Genomic DNA, 10,893 nt, shown 5'->3' with positions numbered 1-10,893 from the left:
GTCATCAAAATTTTACGACACTGTACTACTTCTAAAATGTTTGTTACTTCCATCTAGCAATTTGTTCATTTTGGTTCTTAATTCTGACCATCTGTATCAAATAAGTTTTTAATACGTGTAAAATTGGAGCATCATTAAACATGGTGGACAAATATTTTGCTTTCTTATGGATGTGAGCAAAGACCTTAATTTCGTAATCAATCAGTCAGTTAACTGAGTGAGTAAAATGGTAAAACGAAAATGAAATCTTATGATCTGAGTTTTAAAACAGGCTCGTATTCAAACACGTTAATTCAATATCATAGGCCTATGATATTGCTATGTTGCAAACTGGTTGAATTTGTTCGTGGTTCCAAGACTGACAATCAGTGTAACTGATACTGGGTGCGCCATAAAAATTTGTAATGAAAGAAGAAAGAGAAGAAAATGGCAATGACAACGAAGACATATTGAGAACGACACCCAAAATGGCTTATGACCTTCAATCAAGCTTACTTCAGACTCTCAATGAGAGCTGGCCGTCCTTAATTACATGCCCTTATTCCTTAGCCCACCCCTACCTCTGGCACTGGATCCTTGGTGGCCGGTAATAAAGTTACGGGAAAAAACTCACTGTGAAAAAAAAAGTCACAATTTTGGCTAGGAAAAAAGTCACGGGAAAAGAGTCATTAATTTATGATGGCCAGTAATAAAGTCACAGGGAAAAAAATCACAATATTTCTTGGGGAGGTCATCATCTTTATGATATTTACAGTCTTTTGTAGGTTTTTACGGTAATCTCCAACGGGCTCGTACTAAACACGCGCAAAGGTGGATACATACCGGGTTAAAACCCTTCCGGGTCAGTATCTAGGAAAGATGGATGTGACTCTTTTCCTGTGACTTTTCTATGAGTTTTTTACCTATGACTCTTTTATTTGGATTCAGATCCGTAAATGCGAGCATTGTCATCGCATTCGATTCTTTGGCAGACATTGAAGAGAATAACAAAATCTAGATGTACCTGGCAACATAAATAAGAAGTACAGGCACAGACGATTCGCAAAACAGTAGAGATTGGTGAAATTAAATTAGGAAAAGAATGATTGACAAGGCTAATGCAAGTAGTGATGAAGGATTGGAATAAGAATAGCTCACAATCGATAAGTGAAGATTTTTTCCCAGGTCCTAGAACGGTAATCACAAACGAAAACCGACTCATTTATGGCGATCTTTCAGACATTTGATCGAAGAAATGTGCATCACATCACCGAGATCATCTTCCTCTCTCATACACAGCACGTTCAAGGCAGTGGCCTCTAACCTCCTCTCTCACATTACCCAACGAGCTGACTACTGTCTCTTTAAATTTATTTAGCATAATCACAAGAAAAGATGCAGACATTTCTACAGAACTCATCTCCATCAAGCTTCATTTCCTCCACAAGCAAAGACGATAAAATATTCATCAGGATCTTCATGCTTTGCGCGCAACAGTTTATTGCAAACGATAATTCGTTTTGATGTTTGGAACGTCTAATCAGCCGAGCATTGTGTGAGAAAACCTCCATGCACAGTTCTTTTGTAACAAATTATGAGATTCTACCAGGGAGCTTTGAAATCCTCATTTGGCCCAGAGTAAAAAAAAGCGAGATTGCACTATCCTCCTAATGTAACCTAAGAGGAACCAAGCCCCTAAGCAGAGCAAAAAAGCCAAATGGGTTTAGCTTGATACTGCTTCTCAGGAATTTCACAGTATGAGCGTGTAATCTGTAATGCAGTAAAACCAGCGTTTAGCATCTATTAAAGTGAAGAGGCAAATTATTCCTCCCTTTCGTACACTTTTAGAGCCTAATAAGCCTTACATATTTGTAATGTTTGTTGTCATTATACTTAGTGTAGTTGTTTTGATCCTCTTGAGATGAAACATTAGATTAAGTTACACACACAAACCAGCGTGTGTGTATATATATATATATATATATATATATATATATATATATATATATATATATATATATATATATATATATATATATATATATACAGGGTGTTTGAAATTAGAGCCTCCCCCTCTACAGCATAAACTAAAATTGATATGGACAAAAACAAAAATAATTCAGAACAGGTATTTATTTAAGTTTTTTCTCTGAGTATTTAATATTTTGTGTGGCCTCCATCTGCCTGTACCACAACCTGCATTCTTGAGGGGTATGATTTCAGCAAATCGCAAAAAAGCTGAGACTGAAACTCCATTTCCCTGAGCACTTCAGTCACCTCTCTTCGCAGGTCGTCAAGGCTTGGTATACCATCATAGTTCACTGTGCGTGCTTCAACACGATCCTTTAAGATACTACCAATGTTTTCACACACATTGAGGTCAGGGGAGCTACCTGGAAATTCACTTGACGAGAAGAAATCAATACCACTGTTTCGAAGCACCTCCTGTGTCTGAACAGCCTTGTAACATGGTGCCTTACCATGCAAAAATGTGACTTCTTCAACAGATAACACATTTTCAGGATCTTTGAGGAAAGGAAATACTCCACCAGTAAGCACAGTTTCTGTGAAGTATTGGCCATTCCGTGACTGTCCTTTTTCTTTGATGATCCACATTAACCATTTGGCTGTGAAACAGAGAAAAATTCCCAAACATTCAGGAAATTTCAGAACTTGGCGATAGTGCACGTCATCGCTGATATCATCCAACTTTGCAGCCCAAATGATGTCATTTTTATTGATTTGGCTTCCTGACTGTGTAAATGAAGAATTCGTCTGATGCAGCAACATGGAGAAAGTCAGCTTCATCCCAATCTTTAAGAAATGAACCACAAAACCATGCACAGTCTTCTCTTTTGCTGAGTGATGTTGGGCTTGCTGATAACATGAAATGGCTTGATACCAGATTTTTTCAACTCACGATATACAGCACTGTAACTTCTCTTCTTTCCCTTTTGTTTCCAGTTCAAGCGCCAATTTACGTAAAGACTTTCTTGGTCTACCCACTGTCTCAGCTATGATGTCTTTTGACTCCTGAGAAAGGACTTCAGGCCTTCCAAGATTCTCACTCTTTTCGCGATGAAAGTCATATGGATTTTTGTTCCAGTTTCTTTTAACAAAGGATTAATCTCTTTTAATGTATTTAGCTATCCAGGAACGTGAAATGAAGGATACACCAACATCCCTGGCCTCTCTGAAGGTTATAGCCCGGATTCGGTCAATCCATCTGATTTCCTCCAAGTCGTTAGCCATGGCTGTATCTAACTCCGTCACTCAGTCTGAAAATACAAGAAATGTAAAATGAAAAATAGCTTAATAGAAACTTAAAATAATGTACTTGGAGATAGGCTATAGCAGAAAACTTCGTAACTTTCCATTTGTTCTGTGGAGGGGGGGCTCTAATTTCGAAACACCCGGTATATATGTATGTGTGTGTATGTATATATATATATATATATATATATATATATATATATATATATATATATATATATATATATATTTACAGACATATATGTGTGGAGTGTGTATTGTTTTTAAACACACACTATATATATATATATATATATATATATATATATATATATATATATATATATATATATATACATATACATATATATTTTATATGACCAGCCACAAGTACTAGTACCACAGGTCATCAGATGTCTTGCAGTAGGCCTACATTCTACATACACGTAGAACAAATATCTTTAGATAAAATTTCGTACATGTTGTGTGTTTATATACCGATATGAACTGTTTAAGAAAAATTATTTACATTTTCATGCATCTATAATTTTAAAATGGAATCAGTATCAGTCTTGCATTAAATGACAAGATAATTTATTCTGCTGTGAAATGATTTCCAAGACCATGCGCGAATGCAAAATTCTTCCGACGATGATGAAACTGAAGTCATAATTTTACCTTTACTTTTTCATTATTTCCTATGAGTATGATAAAATTACTTTTTTATTATTTCCTATGAATATGATAAAATTACTTTTTTATTATTTCCTATGAATATGATAAAATTACTGAACCACAAAGAAACCAATACAATTAACTATCTGATTCGCACTAAGCTACTAAGATTAGTCTACAAGAAATGAATAAAAAAATACTTAAAACATTGTATTTTTCATCACTCCGAATATACATACCATTTAGTCCTCAGTACTGACCTGTTTTACCTTAGGAAGAAAACGGCGGAATTTTTGAACCGGAAAACCAGCAGCACTGATTGAGAGCAGTTTGATAGTTGTGTGTAAGGCTGAGACAGTCCTATGATTGATCTGTGTGTCCCACCTGCTACGTGCCCGCAAGTTTTACTTTTATTCTCTATGGTATAAGTGGCGTTACAGTTACTATGGCCATCCACGCATGTATGTGTATGTGCACTTGCTTATACGCGTACGTTCCGCTTTATGCATACACATTGCATATCGTGGAGTTGAAACTACTATATCAGTTAAAAGCTACTCTATTTCCAACAGATACGGATAGAAAACTATTTGCGATAAGAAAATGACGTGTAGGCCTATGCCCTGTCATTGCCTCAAAATATAAGAAATTGACGTGTAGGTTAATGCCCTGTTATTGCCTCAAAATATAAGAAATTGACGTGTAGGCCTAATCTCTCAATAATATTAACATTTGACATGCAGGATTATGAAGAATTAATTGTATGAGAGGATGTGCCTATGTGCAGTTTTTAATTTCATTTTAATTCATTCATCTTTGTATCGGATGATCTATTGGGTCCTAGCGCTTGACTTCAGGCCTTGACTTAGTATTTTAATCAAATCCTTCGGGCCAGCCCTATGAGAGCTGAAAGTCAGCCCAGTGGTCTGGTTCAACTACTTTAATAATAATAATAATGAAGAATTAATACCCTAATATCGGAACTGGCTGCATAAGTCTATGCTTCATTTCTATGTGGGATCGCTTATGTAGGCCAACACCAATTTAAAAAAAAAAAAAGATGCTTGTGTATTTAAAAGTTGCGCATGATAAAAGAATGCACTGACAAAATTATCCAAGATCTTCATAATGATATATAACTTCAAATATCTTATATCGGAGATATTAATTGCATGATTCACGCACGAAACTCAACCAACACAACCGAACGGAGTCAAATCCATACTGGTAATCAATTGGACTGTTAACTAGTGTGACGTCATTCCCCCTCCGAGAGCTAGCCAATCATTGGTGTGCAGTGGGCGGGGCTTAGCTGCAAAGCTGGTTGTGGATTTTGATATGGCTCGTATCCAGAAATCATACGACGGTTCGTTGTATGCGATCGTCATGGTGTTGCGGTATCCAGAAACCACACGATCATACGCAGGCATTCGCATTTAACAATGTAATTTTGGAACCATGGTGAAGGAGGCGTCGCATGGGTACCCTTGCGATGGCAGAATTGAAAGAATGTAAATTTCAACTCTGCATCAAAATACGTTTGCCAAAGTGATTTATCTACAATGTCTATCGAAAATATGAAACAATTTGTGGTAAAAGACCTGAATAACAGCACAACAAAGGTCTTGAAAAGAATACTTTTAAGAAGTCTTTACCTGCCGACGTCGGATGAATTCGAGCTCATCGTAACAAAAACAACCACAGTCAGGCACCTCTGTTGGAATTCTTTTCCTTCAAAATAGGCTTCGTTGACGTGTTTAGAGTTTCCGTTTCAATACAAAATTGCGTATTTAATTGGTATACATCAAGAAATCTTAATGTGTTGGTGTTATATTGCCCCAGAAAGTTGAAATGAGTACAGACACTGAAGCTCACAGGGAGACTACTAGGTGATGCAAGCGTGAAATTCCATGTAGGAGGCTGTTTATAATAAGGAAATTAGAAAGTGCGGCGTAAATGACTAGACTAGGTTGCATGTGATGCGAAAGTGAGATTGCCCAAGCCTTTTAAGAGAAGTATGAGGCTAATTGCCTATGGTAGTGGCTACCTATATGGATTGCCATGGCTTTCACAGGCAGTGAATTGCCAAATACAAGCCAAATTCCTGATGCATGACAGGCTATATATATAAAATTCTAGTTTAGTTACGGAGAGAAGCATCTCTTGTCTCTCTCTGCATTGATATATTTATGAAGGAATTTTCAGTTTTTCCTTTAGGCTAATAGCCAGATACCTAACCCAACTTAGACGTCAAATATACCTTAGTTTTACAACTTAGAATCCTGTTCCTTTCCTAGAATTGGGGCTTCACCCCCTGAACCCCCTCCTGACTTAAATATGCATCCGGAAGTAAACTAGATTTTTACCAATTGCCATTCCCTAGCCTAGTGAATATAAAAATGTTATGTGGAGGATGGCATGATTCATTTTTGCAGAGAGCTATGTTGGGTGATGTAATTTTAGTGATAGGCATACTAGGAGAAACGATGTACAAACAACCCATACATGGAGGATGTTAATATATATTTTTTTTCATAAAGCTAATTTGGAGGATGTGGAAATGCAATTTCTTGACACGATAATTTAGAATTTTTTATTGTTTTTTGGGAGGCCACAGGTAGATCTCATGGGCGTAGGGTTCATTGCTCATGACTCCAAAATATTTTCTACCTCAAGACTAGCACAGAGCCTAGAATCGGGCATGTATAGAGGCTTTTTGTTGAGAGACAGTGGTTATCCATGCCATTCTTACATAATGACACCATTTCTTGCTCCCAATACACACAAACAAAGACGTTATAATGCTGCGCACATCAAAACTCGCAATCTTATGGAACGTGCCATAGGACTACTTAAAAAAAGGTTTGCAGTTATCAGTACCAGTTAGAACAAAGTTGAACAACACTAAGAACATAATAATTGCTTGTGCAGTCCTTCATATTTGTGCCATAACAAACAGAATACCTTTACAGGATGAAGAAAATCAAGAATTGGATGATGCTGATGAACCTGATGTGGGTATCATTGAAAGGGCTGACAATACCCAAGAAGCTCAACGTAGGGTCCACATTGTTGACAGTTTTTTTTTTTTTATAGGTTGAGAGATTATGTATTTGTTTTGTGTTAATTAGGTTTAAAGTATATTTTTCCAAATTTTGTACATCCCAAAAATGCACCTAGGATGATATTGCAGCTGTTTTGCTTACAGTGCAAGGAACCCTCAGTTCTGATGATTTGCACTTTAATAACAATAAATCTGTAATCTTATCACTTGCATCATTTAAGAACCCTTTAATTATTGAACTGGATAGTGACAACACATTAAACCAAGAATGCTTTTGTCAGAGAGGTAGCAGCTGTATGTGCATGGTAAATTGTACCCGATACCAAGAAAATGAAAATACACTTCTTATTGACTTAATGAAATATGAAAATATAACTTACATGTTTGCCTTTAAAAAGGAACACTAATGGATTTATTTTATTTATTTATTTTTGGTTCTTCCTGAAAAAAAATATTCAATGGCAAAAGCAATCCAGGGTTAAAAGAGGTAATTCATTCTAGATTACTAGAATTGACTGAAAGGATAAAGGATAAATATTTTTTACATAAGAAAAGATTTATTCAGAAACTCTTACCATAGTTGTCAATCTGACACCTTGAGAAAGACATGACTGTTGTACTTGCAAGATGAAAATGGTGATAAAAAAAATTTGAATACAACTGTGCTTCAGGTCAAATCGGAACACCATTATTTAGAACTTTACTTATGATGTCTAATACAAATTATTCAGAAACGCTAGTTTAAGAATTATATCATAACGGGCTGCCAACGCAAGAGCCAGTGTCCTGCAGAAGGCGAGGGCAATCTTTAAGTTGATCTTGATTGTATTGTAGAGGTAGCATCATTAGATGAAACACCACTTTCTAATTGTGCTGAGGTTAAAGGCAGTGGCTCCGTAATACCTGAAAATAATAAGTAAATAAATAAATAATTGATCTACTGCACCTTAGATGTAAATCCCTTCTGCAGCACACATATATATAACACTTATGTATATATATATATATATACATTATTTACATATATGTATACATATATATATATATATATACATTACATATATATATATGCATATATGTAATGTATATATATATATATATATATATATATATATATATATATATATATATATATATATATATATATATATATATATATATATATATATATATATATGTAAAATTGCTAAAATTACTTGTGTTGAATTAGATACTTCATCAATTACACCATCTTCTAGCATAGTATTGCTTCTAGGCTTAAATATGTGCAAAACAGTGAAAGATGCTAGGCTATAAAATCTTTTGGGCACTAAACAGTAGCCTATTTAAGAGGCCTACCCGTGATTTTAAAAAGCTTTACTGAAATCTGGCAAATCAACATATCCACACGTCCTTCCAACTAAGAGTTCACACTTCTGAACTGAGTATACAAGTGCTGGAACCTTTAGGGTCACACAGCATTAAAATGTTATCTTAAACCCAGCCATCAATAATAAAAACATAACCCTTTTGCTATCCCCAAAGGCATTACAAACTTTCCTGACAGGAAGAGTGGAATGGCCATCAAAAAGTTGAAGGTTTACTATTTTATATATTTCATTCTTGAAAACATCAGAGCACTTACTTATTCTAACATCACATATGGGCTCTTCTGTTTCATCAACTGGATGAAATGTTTCAATCACATCTTGTCCATGGTTAATTCTTCTGTCATCAGTGATGCAGCTATGACAAACTCTTCAGAATACTTTTGAAGAAATGGTGGAGGACCAACACCAGTTCTGCATGAATTCTTCTTGATGGCAGCATCTTCCTACTTCACTCTAGTAAATAAAAAAAAAATATTAGAATAAAAATATGTTTCCCCATTGTCTTTCTAATTTATTCTAACGACTGTGACTTTAAAAACGGATTGCAATGAAATTTCAAAATATAACAAAAAACCTACCGTCCTGTGTACTTCTCTTCCACCTACAGAATAATAAGTTAAAACATCTATAACGTTTGAATTCATAAGAAATGTCATTTGATCATTTACACAAATATTAATGAGCACTTAAGAAAATAAGGTGAGCTTTGTGTGGCTGGAAAAGTGAGCTGCACATTATAAAGCATAATAATACCACCTAAGCTAAAATAGTCTAGCCTAAGCAGTTCACATACCTGCCACAATCTATCGTAGCCTTGCATACTGGTAGGCATTATGCAGGCTTCAGACATGCTAGCCTACGTGTGAACTCAACTTAAAAAAAAAGGGCTAGCCTATTTCAGGTGTTATCCTACTCCAAATCATTTGACCACCTGCAGACAACAGCCAAGATCTCAAATGTCAGCCTAAACTTTTATTAAAAACAATCACTTTTCCCAATTTGCAAGCAGGTATCACACGTTAAAACAGTTTTATAATCTGGAAAACCTCGTATACCCATAAGAAAAATAGCCAAAGTTTTACCATCACTTTTTAAAGTACTAATAAACTGGCTGTAAGCTAATGAATGTTTAGTTTACTTGCAAATCTACCCATTAACAATACGATAATACTACTGTGTGCTCCAGCCCTTCTATCCACCATGAAAATAAATTATAAGACCCTCCACAAAGCTATTCTGAACCTAAATTAGAATATTACCCAAAATTTCTAATAAAGACATTAATAATTGAAAATTCACATCAAATTATACAAACCTAATGCCTGATACACCAACTGCTTTTGTAATAAGCTGGACATTACTAACCTAACCTCTCCTAGAGCACCCATGCTTATTTAGCTGGGGGCTATGCCCCCTCAGACCCCCTATGATTTGGTTAGCCTAACCTACCTTAACCTACTCTAATATGCTCCATTCTATTCATTTGAAGATTAATATATTTATATAATAATATAATAGCTTTAGATGATAAACTGGTGTTCCCTTGGATAAGCTAGGCTAGGCTAGCCTGATGTGATTATTATTAACAACAATTTAACAGGCAGCACAAGCCTAGGCCTTCCATAGCCTAAGTTTCTTTTAACCTAACTGGTAGTTTACACACCATTTTGCTCACAGCAGCCTAAAGTTGCCCTGACTACAATTACAAAACAAAAATGCTTTCTTACCTGCGGTTTACATGGTCGAAACAGCGCTTGACTGCATTCATGAACGAGGAGGTTGGTCAGGATACATGGCGTTAAACTTGAGTGTTACATCTTCCCCAACGCCTCACGCTTTTTTTCCAAAGTTCTGCTTCCTGTAGATCGGTCGGTGATCACATTCTCATGCTCCTTTATTAAATTAAGAAGCATTACGCGCTGAGAATCAGCTATTGTGGGTGCACGCTCCATATTCCTGTTTTGTTGCTTGCGTATTTCCTGACTCTTTGTTTACATTTTCGCGCGGAATCAGGGCAGCAAATATCAAGTAAAAAAATATACTACAGATATGCAGTATCTTTTTTTAATAAATAATAAAGACATAAGGAAATTTTAATTCAATATCATTGTAATAAAAGAAATTGTCTATGATACTGATACAGCCTTGTAATAATCGATTCCAGGCATTTCATTCCCAGTAACCGCATATGTTGGTAAGCCTGCTTAACCAACGATGCGATGCGATGGAGTTGAGGCCGTCGTACGATTTCTGGATACCACGATAGTTCTTCGTTTGGGACCATACAACCGCGATCGCCTTCGTATTGACAAATGCGATCGCATGGTTTCTGGATACCAGCAATAGTCCGAACACACCGTCGCTATTGCTCAGAGATAAGACGGACAAAGCAAATGAGACCAGGAATAACTCATCAAAAAGTAACACCAAGCGACTAAGCCTGTAGGTTATATGCCTGATAGCCACTTACACTGGCAATCAAGACCGCTCGTGTTAAGGCCTTAATGGGGGAAAAGATTCTCAAAGGACTTTATCACTTGCATTTTCATACTT

General features: G+C 35.9%; 1 long non-coding RNA gene across 1 annotated transcript; it reads right to left on the bottom strand.

The window, feature by feature from the left end:
- Positions 1–7,536: 7,536 nt before the first annotated feature.
- Positions 7,537–10,674, bottom strand: LOC136843146 (uncharacterized). The gene is made up of 3 exons (XR_010854468.1): positions 10,068–10,674; positions 8,595–8,793; positions 7,537–7,873 (listed from the first exon to the last, which is right to left on the bottom strand). It is a non-coding gene; the product is annotated as an uncharacterized lncRNA (long non-coding RNA).
- Positions 10,675–10,893: the final 219 nt, after the last annotated feature.

The sequence above is a fragment of the Macrobrachium rosenbergii genome, chromosome 11 (assembly GCF_040412425.1).
Source record: "Macrobrachium rosenbergii isolate ZJJX-2024 chromosome 11, ASM4041242v1, whole genome shotgun sequence".
Lineage (NCBI taxonomy): Eukaryota > Metazoa > Arthropoda > Malacostraca > Decapoda > Palaemonidae > Macrobrachium > Macrobrachium rosenbergii.
This window is presented reverse-complemented; position numbering and strand designations above follow the sequence as displayed.